General features: G+C 38.6%; 1 non-coding gene across 1 annotated transcript; it reads right to left on the reverse strand.

The window, feature by feature from the left end:
• Positions 1–138: 138 nt before the first annotated feature.
• On the reverse strand, positions 139–241 carry LOC140026313 (small nucleolar RNA snoR103). The gene has a single exon (XR_011830258.1). It is a non-coding gene; the product is annotated as a small nucleolar RNA snoR103 (small nucleolar RNA).
• Positions 242–18853: the final 18612 nt, after the last annotated feature.

Raw genomic sequence — 18853 nt, forward strand, 5'->3', positions numbered from 1 at the left:
TGGCAGGTGGCGATTAGATAGACAGCACGGCGATCTCAATATTCATCATTATAAGGAAAACGAAAACCACAATTTTGAGGAGGCCAGGCCTCAAAAGGAGCATCATTTTTTACTCCTTAAAACAATCTACTGGAGCTTTCATGTATGTAGGGCAATTTATGGGCTACAAGATACTCGTTAAACACCCACCTGAAGCCTACTCATGTTATCTCCATATTTACAGCAGATACACATCTTAAATGCACTACCAAGAATTAGGAACATTTTAATCAGTTCCCTCACAGGCTCGGCAAGGGTAACTACATACAATGATATATCAATAGCAATACACGCTGTTGAGAAACAAAAGCTGTGTGGTTTTATCCAGCAAAGAAAGCAGAGGAATTACAGAGGGGCATACCATAATTAGCACCCCAAGAATGTTTTCAGAAAAGAATCGAGTACCCAAACCAAATTGTCTGAGGAGAAAACACTGATTTTGAGGAATGAAAAAAATAAGTTGAGAACAGCGGGATGACTTGATTGTTTCCAAAATTTATTAAACATGTCTTATTGAAGCAAACAGAACACAATTTGCATGAAGCTCTTGATAGGAAACAAACGATGAATTTTCAATCAAAATCACAATAACAAGAAGACGGAACTAAATAAGAGCAACCTACGTTGTAAAAATTTGAAGAATTGGTCGCGCTAATAGAGGAGCTATCTTTTTCCTCTGGTATTATTAGCAATACTCATTCAAAGGACTTGAAGAAATAGTGCAAGTTGCTTTTGATTAGCAAATAGTCAGAAGGAGAGAGAGAGGGTACCCTTGGGGTATGGCTTGGAGACGGGCCTTGCGCTTTTTGGCAGCCAAAGCTTCATAGTCATGCTCCAGGCGCTGGAATTGTTCGTAAGGCTGGAGCCCAGATGCGTCCTCTTTGGTAAAAGCCAGAGGATCCATGTCATCACTGAACCTGAATTTATACCCTTCTTCCTCTTCATCCTCATCATCATCATCATCTTCTTCTCCTTCAATATTAGCCATAGTGTTAGCAGTAGTGCCTTCTCCTTCATCATCGATTTCATGTTCTTCTTCCAATTGTGATTCCAATTCCATAGGATGCTCATCTGCATGGAACTCACTGCTGCTACCTACAACCCCAGCACCCTCGTCCTTCTCCATTCTGCTCTCCACCCAAGCGCTAATTGAACTCTGCAAAGGAAAAGCCAAAAGCCTTAGGGTCCGTTTGGTTGGACTGAAAATATCTTTCATATCGAAGTCATTTTCCTGGAAAATCACTTCCTTCTCCATAATATTCTGGTGTTTGGTTACTTAGTGAAAATATTTTCCAAATTCCTTTTTTTCATAATTTTCTGGTATTTGGTTTGTCAGTGAAAATATTTTCTAACTTCCTTTTTGAGTATTTGTTGATATGTTGCAATATTTCCTATTCTCAAAACATTCCTCTCATTACAAGTTGTTTTTAGTTTCTATCCATTATAATCATATTATCATTTTTAGTACGAATCAATTGAACTTGTAAATAATCACAATGAATTAGCTCATAATTTTAATCGTATAATGATTCATTATTCAACAGTTATTCTTTTAAGCTAAGAATCTCAGTGCTAATGAACTCCTATAACTACCAGAAAGCAGCTTAAAATTTCAATAAATAAAGATATTTCAACCAAATGTTTTAGCCAAATGGAAACTGCAGGTCATATTATCCAAAAGAAACGTATATCAGAATATTAAAAAAAATGACATAAACCACCAACAGATCAGTGCACAGGCTAAGTATCAACAAAAAGACACCCTGCAGCACTGCAAAGGGATGAAATAAGTCAAAAAGTAAAACAAAAGACACAACACTCAAGATTTTAACAACACAATAGCACACAACAGAAATCAGATAAGCATCAACAATCTATCTCACATCATAGCTCTCCCTTTTTCTCCCTAGTTCCTTCACTCCCCCTCAACATCCCTCTAATGTAGTCATCATCTCTAAACTTGCTCTCTCAAATAAATTCATGGCAATAAACGATGCTTGCTGCGATCACATGGTAGAGAAATTGTATCATTTGTCTTCTGCTTGAGACCTGATCAAGTACTCCTTGACTCTTTTTCCAAAAAAAGAAGACATTAATGGAGCAACAGACACGTGTCCAGAGAGCAATGGATCCAAATTCAAATCAGATTTGTCAACCTGAAAGTATGTGCAACTTCATACAACCTGTAGAACCTAGCTATAAGTTGACCAACAGAATTACTACTCGCGCAATGAAGTGTAACAAACACACAAGAGTTTTCCTAAGAAAATAAAGCAATTATATGTATTATCACTGAGACTACATCAACGAGTAATTCATTTATTAATCACAGCAGGAAAAGGATTTAATATAGTAAGCTATATGACAATTGTCATAGACTATTATGAGTTCATAAATACATGCTTATAACAGGAGTTTCATTCCTTACAGTTGCAATATTAACCTCCAATTGCACCTTCAACCCCGTTTACGTGCATGCTAAGAAGATCAACAATAATAGCATCAAAATCACTGGGCTAAGACTTGTCAAGCAATTCGGCACATAGCTTGAAGCTAGCACAGATTAAAAAAAAAAAGACAGAGAAAAATAATTGAATACTACCAGTAAGAGAATCACTCCACTTTGAATTATAATGAAAGGAATGGCAAATGAATATATTTTGGAAGCACACGTGATGTTGGAGGTTATATCAAAAAGCTACAAATTTTTGTTAGGATGATTTTCATGATTACATGACCATATAAATGTATTTTCACAAAAATTGATTCCGTCCCTACCCTTGACTTGATCTTTAATTCGTGAAACAGAGTTAAGGCTTCTGGGATCCCTTCTGATGAGAAAGTGAAGTTTGCATATGCAATCAACATAAGAAAGCTAGTCAAACCACCACTACCAGCAGGATACTGGGGAATTCTGACCAAGGCTGAAGACCATGTCGATCAACCGATATATAAAACAGTAGAATTGATCAACAAGAGCAAATACAATGTATCTGATGAATATGTTCGATCATTTATCGATTTTCAGGAGCTAAATTATCATGAAGGGACCACAGTAGGAGCAAAGGTGAGTGGAATTTCTGATTGGAGACACTTAGGCCATCCACAGTGGACTTTGGTTGGGGAGGTCCTGTTACAATTTTTCCTCTGTCAAGAAACCTACTTGGAAGCGTTGAGCCCCGTTTCTTTTTGCCCTATTCTTCAGCAAATGAAGGGGAAAAGGATGGTTGTAAACTTTCTGTGTGTTTGCAAGAACATGCTGTTTCAGGTTTCAAAGAAGACATGAATAAGTTGAAGAATTTAGAGCCTGGATTCCTTTGAATGAAGGGTTTCTTGTTATCTTTGTCTATGTTCCCGTCAAATTGAAGAGGTTTCAACTTGGTGAAATTGGCAAACCTTATAAGGGTCTTTGGACAAATGACCTTTTGCCTCAACATTTTCATTTGGTCCCGCAAATAAATGGGGAGTTGAAGGCGAACAATTTTTAGTGTATGTCTAGTTATAAAATCAAAGTCAACTGGCTAAATACTCTCTCTGCAATTAACATTAGATCAACATAATGCAAATTTTACAAGTAAAAGCTACTCGCATGTATGGCTACGGGACTGAAATCCTGATATCATACCAATTAAGAAACGTGTTGATGACACAGGATTTGGGTCAGTAAAGTATTGAGAGAAGCAATCAAACAACCAGAAAGACAGTCAAAATTGCAAGTTCAAGTTCCCAATAGGTAAAAGCCACAGAAATTAGTAATCAGATTCCAAGAATCATAAAACCCCCAAAACTCAGCAGCCAAATTTGTGACGACCCCACCTCCCCCTAAGGTGTACCAAAGGGTTTGGCGGACCGCCTGCCCAACTCTCGCCAGGACTCACTCACAACCTCGCGCGAATCACGTACATACGCATCCATGAACCATAAATAACATCCACGATTCAAGCTTATAATATACATGGATAGGAAATAGGGTACAAAGTCTCGATATACTCAAACTAGTTCAAAGCGTATACAATCCAAGTACAAAACAAGTCATTCGAGGAATATCGCGAGTACAAGTCAAAATTCAAAATAAAATCAAGAACAACTAGACTACGCTAGTCTTTACATATCTCACCCTCGCTCGTACCCCTGAAAGGAAAACAAATGGAGTGGAATGAGCTAAAAGCCCAGTGAGGTTCCAAATAGCAAATTGACCATTATTTATAAGTACAAGTTTTCGATATAGCAAAGTAATGAGCATGAAGAGTTCATAAATGTGAGCAATAACACGTCAAGTAGCAATCTTAAAATGAGCGAGTGTAAAAGTTTTTCAGAAGAAACAATAATCCAATAAGCAATAGTCGTTCCAAAGTATAAGGATACGGAGGACTCTCAAGAGCCAAATTCCCATTGCAACCAGGAGCTTGATCACGTAATAGTTGACACTCCGTCAACTTTCAAGTAAATAACCGCTCCAATAGAACACCACTTACACTACTCTCCGTCCACCATTCACACCCCCTACTGGGCCCAAAATCCTCAATAAACACGGGTGATAATACTCGAGTATACCTGGGACTGGTCCAGGGATTCACCCTACGACGTTGCGTCCAACAAGAGATTAGGGACTAGTCGAGCAGTTCATCCAACGACGTTGCGTCCAACAAGAGATTAGGGACTAGTCGAGGAATTCATCCAACGACGTTGCGTCCAACAAGAGATTACCAGGTCAGGGTAAGAGTCCTTTCCACCCTTAAGGTGTAGTACACTCCCCTGCCTAGTGATTAACACGTGCAAGCAGGTATTCATGAAAACATTTCAAGCAAGTCACCACTAGAACGGCTAGTGTGATAAAGTACACACCTGCCCTAGCAATTCACGCATTTGACATGTAATCATATTGGTCACGTATCAAGTATAAGTATCAAGTTCAATTCGGTATTTGAAAGCACTCACCAAAAGATATAGTGCCTTTACAGGTCACTTTCAGGTTATACTCCGGGTTCGGAGTCCAAATCTGCGATAAAATTGAGTTTGAGAACTTTGAAACATGACTACGATTCGAAACTTAGACGTTTCGTTCAATAAAAATCAAGAAATTGGAATTCACTTGGAGAGTAGTCGTGAAACACTTGCTCGCTTTTTAAACAATAAAACTTTGTAACATTTATACTTGAAAATGCCATGCGAGTCGAAAGTACAAGGAAAACATACTTCGAGCAATCATTATTTCATTTTTCAAGGGTACAAGTTCGGCCAAATCCTTACTTATATACCTCGGAACAAGAAGACTCAAGTACCCTAGATGGTTCAAGTGATATTCATATCAACTCTACCCAAGTCGCAAGGGTATTTTTATAGTCCACGAGCGTAAATTTGGGCAGCATGCCCATTGTGTTTACCAAATTTCCAGCCATTTAGGCTTCAATCCTTACTCAATCCAACCCAACATCATCCATATCATAATCTCAGTTCATTAGCCATTCCATAGGCTCAAAATAACATAAGAACAAAATTTAAGCTAATATCAAGTACGAAAAGACAACTTAACCCAAGACAGATTTGACGGATTTTGCGAAATTAACATATCCGAGGCTACGTTTATCGGATTGATATGCAGCTTATACCATTTCTAAGCTAAGACGAGGGCCTACAACTTTCATGAAGAGCACTTAGTCTAATTTTCAATGTAACCTGATCAAATTCTCAATTCACATAACCTGGTTTCAAGTATTCGGCTAATCAACCGCACTGCACTTAAATGACCATATCTCAGTCTACCGAGGTCCGTTTAAGGCGTTCTTGGTGGAGTTACAAAGCTAAGACAGGTAACTAAAACTTTCATGTTTTGGGAAAAGACTAAAACTGAACGGATTACAGTGAATAAACACCATCAAATTGACTAAACTATCCACGCGGCATTCTGGAAAATAACCTAAAACAGCAAGGGTATTTTCATCTTTTCACAAGCTACGTTGCTCCGATTGAGCTGAAATTTTATAGGCACCTATAAAATACCATTCTCTACAACTTTCATGTTTTGACATAAGGCCAATTCGGCCTCTAACATGGAGCTACAAAACCGGACAGAAAAGAGGGGAAAAATTTTCCAGATTCTGGGAATTTTTTTGTAATCAACGGAACTTTCTCAATTTTCTTGTTCTAATCACTACCAAAACACCTTATACAACCTTAATTGCAATATACAAGCATCATACAACAAATTGGGCAGAAATTCCTCAAGCCCTAGTTCATCATATAAAAGGGGAAAACTTCCAAATTCATCACACCCACTTGCATAATCATGAAATCAAGCCAAAACTTAAGCTAAAACACATCTTAAAGCAAGATTCAAAGCAACAAAGATCATGATCAAATGTTGGTACCTCCAAAGTAAGGCTTGGTAGAGTGATCCTTCACCCCCTTTGATATTTCTTGGTTCCTCAAGCTTCCCAACTCACACTTAGTACTTTAATCGGTTTAGAATTGGATTTGTTACTTGGGTTGAAGCAAATCAAGAAGGAAATGGAGTGTTTCCCTTAGTGTTTTTCTTCTCTCTCTCTCTCGGCTCCTTAGCAGAAAAATGAAGGAAAAATGGAGCTTAGTTGTCTTATAAGGAAGTAAGAGGATTAGAGCTAATTGTGACCACAATTTTGGTCAACACTTGGCCTAATCTTGTCCACAAAATTTTTCTCTTTCTTTCCTTGCATTTGAGCCACAATTTTGGTCAAGATATAATCATGAGGGGGAAGATATTTTGCTCAATTAGTAATGAGCTTGTATGGTAAGAAAGTGGTGGTCAAGTGGTGCGTTCAAACCGTAGTGCGCGGGACCCGCCGGTTCTCGCCGTTTTTCTTAAAAACACATGTATTAGGGTTTTTACTTCCTATTCACTAACCTTATCTCATTGCTCCTAATCACATATTATTTCTCACTTAAAAGTCACTTTTAATCACCAAATTGATCCTTGGTCAGTACCGAAAATTCATCCGGAGAAAAATCGCGAAAACCATAATTTGCCCCAATCTTGAAAACGAAGAGTGAAACCCTACTTTCTAAGCTCATTTGCACTTATTATGGAATAATTGGATAGTAGGGCTTTAATAAATAATAATTGCCAAATAAAAGGGAATTTTTAAGAAAACGTGAGGAATTTTCCAATTCCAGTGATTAAACATTAGGGTTTCTAGTCTTTTAAAACAAAATTAGGTTTTAAATCAAACCCAAAGAAATACACTTTAATATTTTCTTCACAAACAACCTCCTAATATTTGGGATGTTACAATCTCCCCTCCTTAAATGAATTTCGCCCTCGAAATTCCAACGGGTACTAAGAGTCCTTCAAAGTCAGTCAGGTACTAGAAATCACTCCAATCCCTTCTATATGACCTTATCATTTAGTAAAGAGCTAAGAAATAACCAAATAGAACATGCAAAAAGGGCTCAATTCACATAAATAGTCCTGAGTTGAAAGTAAAGTCTCAGATATTCGAAAAATTTAGAACATGGCTTAGCCTCAAGTCGAAAATTTCTCAAGTTGAAAATTTTACCCCTGGCGGTGCTTGGAAACACAACAGGCAAAGTCTCACCAGAGAGTTTTAGTTCAACCGCTACAGAGGAGTAGTAGCTGGTCTACAGCCACACAAATACGAATAAGTTCAAAAGCAAGGTCAAAGCAGGGTTCAAACATATAAGTTCAAAAGTAGATTCAATTACTTCAAGCTCAAGAAACACAGGTACGAATAAGAACTCAGTCGACTAGCCTATACCCAGCAATTCACATTCTCAAACAGTCACCGAATTCAATTCCACATATAGGTCATATTACTCATGTCCATTACATGTACGTAAGAGCACACTCGCCAAAACAAGTTCAAGTCCCAAATGAGCTCATTGTAGTCTGTCTCAGACAGTTCAAGTATTGCAAACCCCTTTGATCAGTCCAATAACAAGGTTAAATATTAGAATCATCCACGCTTTAACCTTTTCCATCAAAACTCATCTCAAGTGCAATCAAGATACAGACCCTTATTCTAACGCTCTTCACTATGTGATACCCAAGTACAAGAATCCACAATAGGACAATTCACAACTCGAGTCGGCCGGTCCCAAGAGTAAATTATCCATATTAGATATTTCTACCTGGCATAACTAACTAAGGTCTCCAACAACAGACAATTGTTCCATACTTAACAAGTCAATCCCCACAGTCGGAGAACCCTCTCCCGGCACGAGTTCAATAGGAGCTCTGATACCATCTGTGACGACCCCACCTCCCCCTAAGGTGTACCAAAGGGTTTGGCGGACCGCCTGCCCAGCTCTCGCCAGGACTCACTCACAACCTCGCGCGAATCATGTACATACGCATCCATGAACCATAAATAACATCCACGATTCAAGCTTATAATATACATGGATAGGAAATAGGGTACAAAGTCTCGATATACTCAAACTAGTTCAAAGCGTATACAATCCAAGTACAAAACAAGCCATTCGAGGAATAGCGCGAGTACTGTGAGGACTCGCAAATTCCTTGTATTTTTCCTCAAAAATACCCTTTTATTTGAAAATTAGTATTTATCAAAGGCCACTACCCAAATATTTCACATTAAGTGTAGATAAACCTAAAAAATAGGGTTTTACGCTTCGGTTTCAAGTTTGCAGCAAAATTAGGGTTTTCGCGATTTTTCGCCGGATGAATTTTCGGTACAGAGTAAGGATTAAATTTGAGGATTAAAAGTGACTTTTAAGTGAGAAATAATATGTGATTGGTAGCAATGATATAAGGTTAGTGAATGGGAAGTAAAAACCCTAGTACGTGAGTTTTTAAGAAAAACGGCGCGAACCGGCAGGTCCCGCGCACTACCGATTGAACGCACCATTTGACCACCATTTTTTCTCACCAAACAAATTTATTGAACTTGAGCAAAATATCTTCTCTCTTGGCAGCAAGCTTTACCGAAATTGTGGCTCATATGCAAGGGAAAGAAAGAGAAAAATTTTGTGGTCAAGATTAGGCCAAGTGTTGGTCAAAAATTGTGGTCACAATTAGCTCTAATCTTCTTGTCTTCCTATAAGATAACTAAGCTCCATCTTCCCTCATTTTTCTTGGTAAGTGCTGAGCTAAGGGAGAGAGAAAAGGAGAGCAAGATAAACAAAATTTCCTTCTTGATTTGCTTCAACCCAAGTAAGAAATTCAATTCTAAACCGATTAAAGTACTACGTGTGAGTTGGGAAGCTTGAAGAACCAAGAAATATCAAAGGGGGTGAAGGATCACTCTACCAAGCCTTGCTTTTGAGGTACCAACATTTGATCATGATCTTTGTTGCTTTGAATCTTGCTTTAAGATGTGTTTTAGCTTAAGTTTTGGCTTGATTTCATGATTATGCAAGTGGGTGTGATGAATTTGGAAGTTTTCCCCAATTTATATGATGAACTAGGGCTTGATGAATTTCTGCCCAATTTGTTGTATGAAGTATATATGTTGAAATTAAGGTTATAAGAGAGGCTTTGGTAGTGATTAGACCAAGAAATTAAAGAAAGTTCCATTGTTTACAAAAAATTCCAGAATCTGGAAAATTTTTCCCAACATTCTATCCGAATTTGAATCCCTATGTTAGAGGCCGAATTGGCCTTAGGTAAAAGAAGGAAAGTTGTAGATAATGGTATTTTATAGGTGCCTACAAAATTTCAGCTCAATCGGAGCAACGTAAGACGTGAAAAGTCCAAAATACCCTTACTATTTTAAGTATTTCCCAAGCAGTCCGTGTGATCAGTTAAGTCCAGTTTATCACGTTTTTCGACTAGGATCCATTCTGATTTAGCTTTTTGCCAAAACATAAAAGTTGTAGTATTCTGAATTAGCTTTCAAATGCCTCTAAGAACACCTGATTCGGACTTGTGTACTCTGAGATATGTCCATTACAGTGTTCTGCGTTTAAACAGCCGACGAATTGGTTTCTGGTTTAGTAATTTGAGAATTTGACTAAGTTACATTAGGAACTGGACTAAGTGACCTTCATGAATGTTGTAGCTCTGTGTCTTAGTTTCGAAACGGCATAGGTTTTGTCTCAATCCGATAAGCATAGCTTTGGATATGTTATTTCCGCATTCGTACGTCAAATCTGTCTTGTGCTAAGTTGAATTTCTGCACTTGTGATTGTTGTAATTCTTATTCTTATGATATTGTGAGCCTATGGAACGGCTCTTGACTTGAATTGCTTATGTGTGATGTTGGGTTATGGTTGAGAAAAAATAATGAAGCCAAAATGGCTGGAAAATTAGGTAAACACAAAGGGCGTGCTGCCCAAATTTTCGCTCGAGGGCTAGGTTTCTATTTGAACTTGTATACTTTTGTTTGGCCAATACCATGACCGGTTTTCCATTTTAAAACATGATTTTTCATCCTGGGGTTCAAACAACCCTCTTCTTATTTGAAAGTCATCTTTCCACGTTTTACTCCTAATTAGTCAGGTTTCTTTGTTTCCCTTAAATGTTTTGCTCGATAAACTGTAATATGTTCTCTTGTTCAACCTTAGGTTTCATTGGTGACTAAGGGTAATATCCGGAAGGATATTTTGCACGTTATTTTGCATATCTAGGTGAGTGTTCCTTATTTGACTTTATGGCTTGTTGTTATCATTTGCTAATGTGTTAATTGCTTTTAATGATTTCTAAAACGAGCTTTCTAGGCGAGTGTGTACTTTATCGCACTCGACCAAAATAACTGTGCAATTTTCAAGGATTTAATGATTGAAATGTTACTTGCGCATGAATGTAAGCCTTTTGGGCTGAACTGGCCATTGCCCCTTGTTACCGATCGTTTCGAGCCAGAAGCGGACTCGGTCGGGCGATTAGGGACTTGGGTGAACGTTCGGTATACTCGAGTATTACCCTGTAGGTTGGTGGAGACTGGCCAACGGCCAGGACGGGAGTGAATGAATGAATGAATGAACGAACGAACGAACGAGGGTTTATTGATAAACGAAAAATGCATTTTCAAATGATTGGAGGAATAAGGGGAAATGTCAGGAGATCGAATGAACGAAATAACGAATTGCTCCTTGTGAGCCGTATCCTTTTAATGAATGTGTTACTATCGCTTTCCATTGTAAATGTTTCTTGAATTATTGATACTCCATGTTTAATGTATTGGATTGATTATCTGATTATGTGTTCGGAACCTCACTGGGCTTTTAGCTCATTCCTTTAGTTTTGTTTTCCTTACAGGGAAAGGTGAGCGAGGACGTGAGCTTGAGATAGACTAGCCAATCTAGTTTTGTTTCTTTTGTTTCTTTTGTAGTGGTTCTCGCCTAGTGCTTGGCACGAGCTGGACGGTTGAAGGATTGAGAACCCTTGTATATTTGATGTTTATATTCTCTTTTGGGTTGGCAATGTATATAAGTTCCGCTTTAAGTTTGGATCAATGCCCTATTTATTCTAGTGATTTATTTCAATTTTTAATTGAGGACTGTAGCGAACGACTGAGTCCCGGCGAGAGCTGGGCAGGCGGCCCGCCGAACCCTCTGGTACGCCTTAGGGGGAGGTGGGGTCGTTACAAGTACAAGTCAAAATTCAAAAGAAAATCAAGAACAACTAGACTACGCTAGTCTTTACACATCTCACCCTCGCTCGTACCCCTGAAAGGAAAACAAATGGAGTGGAATGAGCTAAAAGCCCAGTGAGGTTCCAAATAGCAAATTGACCATTATTTATAAGTACAAGTTTTCGATATAGCAAAGTAACGAGCATGAAGAGTTCATAAATGTGAGCAATAACACGTCAAGTAGCAATCTTAAAATGAGCGAGTGTAAAAGTTTTTCAGAAGAAACAATAATCCAATAAGCAATAGTCGTTCCAAAGTATAAGGATACGGAGGACTCTCAAGAGCCAAATTCCCATTGCAACCAGGAGCTTGATCACGTAATAGTTGACACTCCGTCAACTTTCAAGTAAATAACCAATCCAGTAGAACACCACTTACACTACTCTCCGTCCACCATTCACACCCCCTACTGGGCCCAAAATCCTCAATAAACACGGGTGATAATACTCGAGTATACCTGGGACTGGTCCAGGGATTCACCCTACGACGTTGCGTCCAACAAGAGATTAGGGACTAGTCGAGCAGTTCATCCAACGACGTTGCGTCCAACAAGAGATTAGGGACTAGTCGAGGAATTCATCCAACGACGTTGCGTCCAACAAGAGATTACCAGGTCAGGGTAAGAGTCCTTTCCACCCTTAAGGTGTAGTACACTCCCCTGCCTAGTGATTAACACGTGCAAGCAGGTATTCATGAAAACATTTCAAGCAAGTCACCACTAGAACGGCTAGTGTGATAAAGTACACACCTGCCCTAGCAATTCACGCATTTGACATGTAATCATATTGGTCACGTATCAAGTATAAGTATCAAGTTCAATTCGGTATTTGAAAGCACTCACCAAAAGATATAGTGCCTTTACAGGTCACTTTCAGGTTATACTCCGGGTTCGGAGTCCAAATCTGCGATAAAATTGAGTTTGAGAACTTTGAAACATGACTACGATTCGAAACTTAGACGTTTCGTTCAATAAAAATCAAGAAATTGGAATTCACTTGGAGAGTAGTCGTGAAACACTTGCTCGCTTTTTAAACAATAAAACTTTGTAACATTTATACTTGAAAATGCCATGCGAGTCGAAAGTACAAGGAAAACATACTTCGAGCAATCATTATTTCATTTTTCAAGGGTACAAGTTCGGCCAAATCCTTACTTATATACCTCGGAACAAGAAGACTCAAGTACCCTAGATGGTTCAAGTGATATTCATATCAACTCTACCCAAGTCGCAAGGGTATTTTTATAGTCCACGAGCGTAAATTTGGGCAGCATGCCCATTGTGTTTACCAAATTTCCAGCCATTTAGGCTTCAATCCTTACTCAATCCAACCCAACATCATCCATATCATAATCTCAGTTCATTAGCCATTCCATAGGCTCAAAATAACATAAGAACAAAATTTAAGCTAATATCAAGTACGAAAAGACAACTTAACCCAAGACAGATTTGACGGGTTTTGCGAAATTAACATATCCGAGGCTACGTTTATCGGATTGATATGCAGCTTATACCATTTCGAAGCTAAGACGAGGGCCTACAACTTTCATGAAGAGCACTTAGTCTAATTTTCAATGTAACCTGATCAAATTCTCAATTCACATAACCTGGTTTCAAGTATTCGGCTAATCAACCGCACTGCACTTAAATGACCATATCTCAGTCTACCGAGGTCCGTTTAAGGCGTTCTTGGTGGCGTTACAAAGCTAAGACAGGGAACTAAAACTTTCATGTTTTGGGAAAAGACTAAAACTGAACGGATTACAGTGAATAAACACCATCAAATTGACTAAACTATCCACGCGGCATTCTGGAAAATAACCTAAAACAGCAAGGGTATTTTCATCTTTTCACAAGCTACGTTGCTCCGATTGAGCTGAAATTTTATAGGCACTTATAAAATACCATTCTCTACAACTTTCATGTTTTGACATAAGGCCAATTCGGCCTCTAACATGGAGCTACAAAACCGGACAGAAAAGAGGGGAAAAATTTTCCAGATTCTGGGAATTTTTTTGTAATCAACGGAACTTTCTCAATTTTCTTGTTCTAATCACTACCAAAACACCTTATACAACCTTAATTGCAATATACAAGCATCATACAACAAATTGGGCAGAAATTCCTCAAGCCCTAGTTCATCATATAAAAGGGGAAAACTTCCAAATTCATCACACCCACTTGCATAATCATGAAATCAAGCCAAAACTTAAGCTAAAACACATCTTAAAGCAAGATTCAAAGCAACAAAGATCATGATCAAATGTTGGTACCTCCAAAGCAAGGCTTGGTAGAGTGATCCTTCACCCCCTTTGATATTTCTTGGTTCCTCAAGCTTCCCAACTCACACTTAGTACTTTAATCGGTTTAGAATTGGATTTGTTACTTGGGTTGAAGCAAATCAAGAAGGAAATGGAGTGTTTCCCTTAGTGTTTTTCTTCTCTCTCTCTCTCGGCTCCTTAGCAGAAAAATGAAGGAAAAATGGAGCTTAGTTGTCTTATAAGGAAGTAAGAGGATTAGAGCTAATTGTGACCACAATTTTGGTCAACACTTGGCCTAATCTTGTCCACAAAATTTTTCTCTTTCTTTCCTTGCATTTGAGCCACAATTTTGGTCAAGATATAATCATGAGGGGGAAGATATTTTGCTCAATTAGTAATGAGCTTGTATGGTAAGAAAGTGGTGGTCAAGTGGTGCGTTCAAACCGTAGTGCGCGGGACCCGCCGGTTCTCGCCGTTTTTCTTAAAAACACATGTACTAGGGTTTTTACTTCCTATTCACTAACCTTATCTCATTGCTCCTAATCACATATTATATCTCACTTAAAAGTCACTTTTAATCACCAAATTGATCCTTGGTCAGTACCGAAAATTCATCCGGCGAAAAATCGCGAAAACCATAATTTGCCCCAATCTTGAAAACGAAGAGTGAAACCCTACTTTCTAGGCTCATTTGCACTTATTATGGAATAATTGGATAGTAGGGCTTTAATAAATAATAATTGCCAAATAAAAGGGAATTTTTAAGAAAACGTGAGGAATTTTCCAATTCCAGTGATTAAACATTAGGGTTTCTAGTCTTTTAAAACAAAATTAGGTTTTAAATCAAACCCAAAGAAATACACTTTAATATTTTCTTCACAAACAACCTCCTAATATTTGGGATGTTACAATCTCCTCTCCTTAAATGAATTTCGCCCTCGAAATTCCAACGGGTACTAAGAGTCCTTCAAAGTCAGTCAGGTACTAGAAATCACTCCAATCCCTTCTATATGACCTTATCATTTAGTAAAGAGCTAAGAAATAACCAAATAGAACATGCAAAAAGGGCTCAATTCACATAAATAGCCCTGAGTTGAAAGTAAAGTCTCAGATATTCGAAAAATTTAGAACATGGCTTAGCCTCAAGTCGAAAATTTCTCAAGTTGAAAATTTTACCCCTGGCGGTGCTTGGAAACACAACTGGCAAAGCCTCACCAGAGAGTTTTAGTTCAACCGCTACAGAGGAGTAGTAGCTGGTCTACAGCCACACAAATACGAATAAGTTCAAAAGCAAGGTCAAAGCAGGGTTCAAACATATAAGTTCAAAAGTAGATTCAATTACTTCAAGCTCAAGAAACACATGTACGAATAAGAACTCAGTCGACTAGCCTATACCCAGCAATTCACATTCTCAAACAGTCACCGAATTCAATTCCACATATAGGTCATATTACTCATGTCCATTACATGTACGTAAGAGCACACTCGCCAAAACAAGTTCAAGTCCCAAATGAGCTCATTGTAGTCTGTCTCAGACAGTTCAAGTATTGCAAACCCCTTTGATCAGTCCAATGACAAGGTTAAATATTAGAATCATCCACGCTTTAACCTTTTCCATCAAAACTCACCTCAAGTGCAATCAAGATACAGACCCTTATTCTAACGCTCTTCACTATGTGATACCCAAGTACAAGAATCCACAATAGGACAATTCACAACTCGAGTCGGCCGGTCCCAAGAGTAAATCATCCATATTAGATATTCCTACCTGGCATAACTAACTAAGGTCTCCAACAATAGACAATTGTTCCACACTTAACAAGTCAATCCCCACAGTCCGAGAACCCTCTCCCGGCACGAGTTCAATAGGAGCTCTGATACCATCTGTGACGACCCCACCTCCCCCTAAGGTGTACCAAAGGGTTTGGCGGACCGCCTGCCCAGCTCTCGCCAGGACTCACTCGCAACCTCGCGCGAATCATGTACATACGCATCCATGAACCATAAATAACATCCACGATTCAAGCTTATAATATACATGGATAGGAAATAGGGTACAAAGTCTCGATATACTCAAACTAGTTCAAAGCGTATACAATCCAAGTACAAAACAAGCCATTCGAGGAATAGCGCGAGTACAAGTCAAAATTCAAAATAAAATCAAGAACAACTAGACTACGCTAGTCTTTACACATCTCACCCTCGCTCGTACCCCTGAAAGGAAAACAAATGGAGTGGAATGAGCTAAAAGCCCAGTGAGGTTCCAAATAGCAAATTGACCATTATTTATAAGTACAAGTTTTCGATATAGCAAAGTAACGAGCATGAAGAGTTCATAAATGTGAGCAATAACACGTCAAGTAGCAATCTTAAAATGAGCGAGTGTAAAAGTTTTTCAGAAGAAACAATAATCCAATAAGCAATAGTCGTTCCAAAGTATAAGGATACGGAGGACTCTCAAGAGCCAAATTCCCATTGCAACTAGGAGCTTGATCACGTAATAGTTGACACTCCGTCAACTTTCAAGTAAATAACCAATCCAGTAGAACACCACTTACACTACTCTCCGTCCACCATTCACACCCCCTACTGGGCCCAAAATCCTCAATAAACACGGGTGATAATACTCGAGTATACCTGGGACTGGTCAAGGGATTCACCCAACGACGTTGCGTCCAACAAGAGATTAGGGACTAGTCGAGGAGTTCATCCAACGACGTTGCGTCCAACAAGAGATTAGGGACTAGTCGAGGAATTCATCCAACGACGTTGCGTCCAACAAGAGATTACCAGGTCAGGGTAAGAGTCCTTTCCACCCTTAAGGTGTAGTACACTCCCCTGCCTAGTGATTAACACGTGCAAGCAAGTATTCATGAAAACATTTCAAGCAAGTCACCACTCGAACTGCTAGTGTGATAAAGTACACACCTGCCCTAGCAATTCACGCATTTGACATGTAATCATATTGGTCACGTATCAAGTATAAGTATCAAGTTCAATTCGGTATTTGAAAGCACTCACCAAAAGATATAGTGCCTTTACTGGTCACTTTCAGGTTATACTCCGGGTTCGGAGTCCAAATCTGCGATAAAACTCAGTTTGAGAACTTTGAAACATGACTAAGATTCGAAACTTAGACGTTTCGTTCAATAAAAATCAAGAAATTGGAATTCACTTGGAGAGTAGTCGTGAAACACTTGCTCGCTTTTTAAACAATAAAACTTTGTAACATTTATACTTGAAAATGCCATGCGAGTCGAAAGTACAAGGAAAACATACTTCGAGCAATCATTATTTCATTTTTCAAGGGTACAAGTTCGGCCAAATCCTTACTTATATACCTCGGAACAAGAAGACTCAAGTACCCTAGATGGTTCAAGTGATATTCATATCAACTCTACCCAAGTCGCAAGGGTATTTTTATAGTCCACGAGCGTAAATTTGGGCAGCATGCCCATTGTGTTTACCAAATTTCCAGCCATTTAGGCTTCAATCCTTACTCAATCCAACCCAACATCATCCATATCATAATCTCAGTTCATTAGCCATTCCATAGGCTCAAAATAACATAAGAACAAAATTTAAGCTAATATCAAGTACGAAAAGACAACTTAACCCAAGACAGATTTGACGGGTTTTGCGAAATTAACATATCCGAGGCTACGTTTATCGGATTGATATGCAGCTTATACCATTTCGAAGCTAAGACGAGGGCCTACAACTTTCATGAAGAGCACTTAGTCTAATTTTCAATGTAACCTGATCAAATTCTCAATTCACATAACCTGGTTTCAAGTATTCGGCTAATCAACCGCACTGCACTTAAATGACCATATCTCAGTCTACCGAGGTCCGTTTAAGGCGTTCTTGGTGGCGTTACAAAGCTAAGACAGGGAACTAAAACTTTCATGTTTTGGGAAAAGACTAAAACGGAACGGATTACAGTGAATAAACACAATCAAATTGACTAAACTGTCCACGCGGCATTCTGGAAAATAACCTAAAACAGCAAGGGTATTTTCATCTTTTCACAAGCTACGTTGCTCCGATTGAGCTGAAATTTCATAGGCACCTATAAAATACCATTCTCTACAACTTTCATGTTTTGACATAAGGCCAATTCGGCCTCTAACATGGAGCTACAAAACCGGACAGAAAAGAGGGGAAAAATTTTCCAGATTCTGGAAATTTTTTTGTAATCAATGGAACTTTCTCAATTTTCTTGTTCTAATCACTACCAAAACACCTTATACAACCTTAATTGCAATATACAAGCATCATACAACAAATTGGGCAGAAATTCCTCAAGCCCTAGTTCATCATATAAAAGGGAAAAACTTCCAAATTCATCACACCCACTTGCATAATCATGAAATCAAGCCAAAACTTAAGCTAAAACACATCTTAAAGCAAGATTCAAAGCAACAAAGATCATGATCAAATGTTGGTACCTCCAAAGCAAGGCTTGGTAGAGTGATCCTTCACCCCCTTTGATATTTCTTGGTTCCTCAAGCTTCCCAACTCACACTTAGTACTTTAATCGGTTTAGAATTGGATTTGTTACTTGGGTTGAAGCAAATCAAGAAGGAAATGGAGTGTTTCCCTTAGTGTTTTTCTTCTCTCTCTCTCTCGGCTCCTTAGCAGAAAAATGAAGGAAAAATGGAGCTTAGTTGTCTTATAAGGAAGTAAGAGGATTAGAGCTAATTGTGACCACAATTTTGGTCAACACTTGGCCTAATCTTGTCCACAAAATTTTTCTCTTTCTTTCCTTGCATTTGAGCCACAATTTTGGTCAAGATATAATCATGAGGGGGAAGATATTTTGCTCAATTAGTAATGAGCTTGTATGGTAAGAAAGTGGTGGTCAAGTGGTGCGTTCAAACCGTAGTGCGCGGGACCCGCCGGTTCTCGCCGTTTTTCTTAAAAACACACGTACTAGGGTTTTTACTTCCTATTCACTAACCTTA

The sequence above is a fragment of the Coffea arabica genome, chromosome 11e, assembly GCF_036785885.1.
Source record: "Coffea arabica cultivar ET-39 chromosome 11e, Coffea Arabica ET-39 HiFi, whole genome shotgun sequence".
NCBI classification, from domain to species: Eukaryota; Viridiplantae; Streptophyta; class Magnoliopsida; order Gentianales; family Rubiaceae; genus Coffea; species Coffea arabica.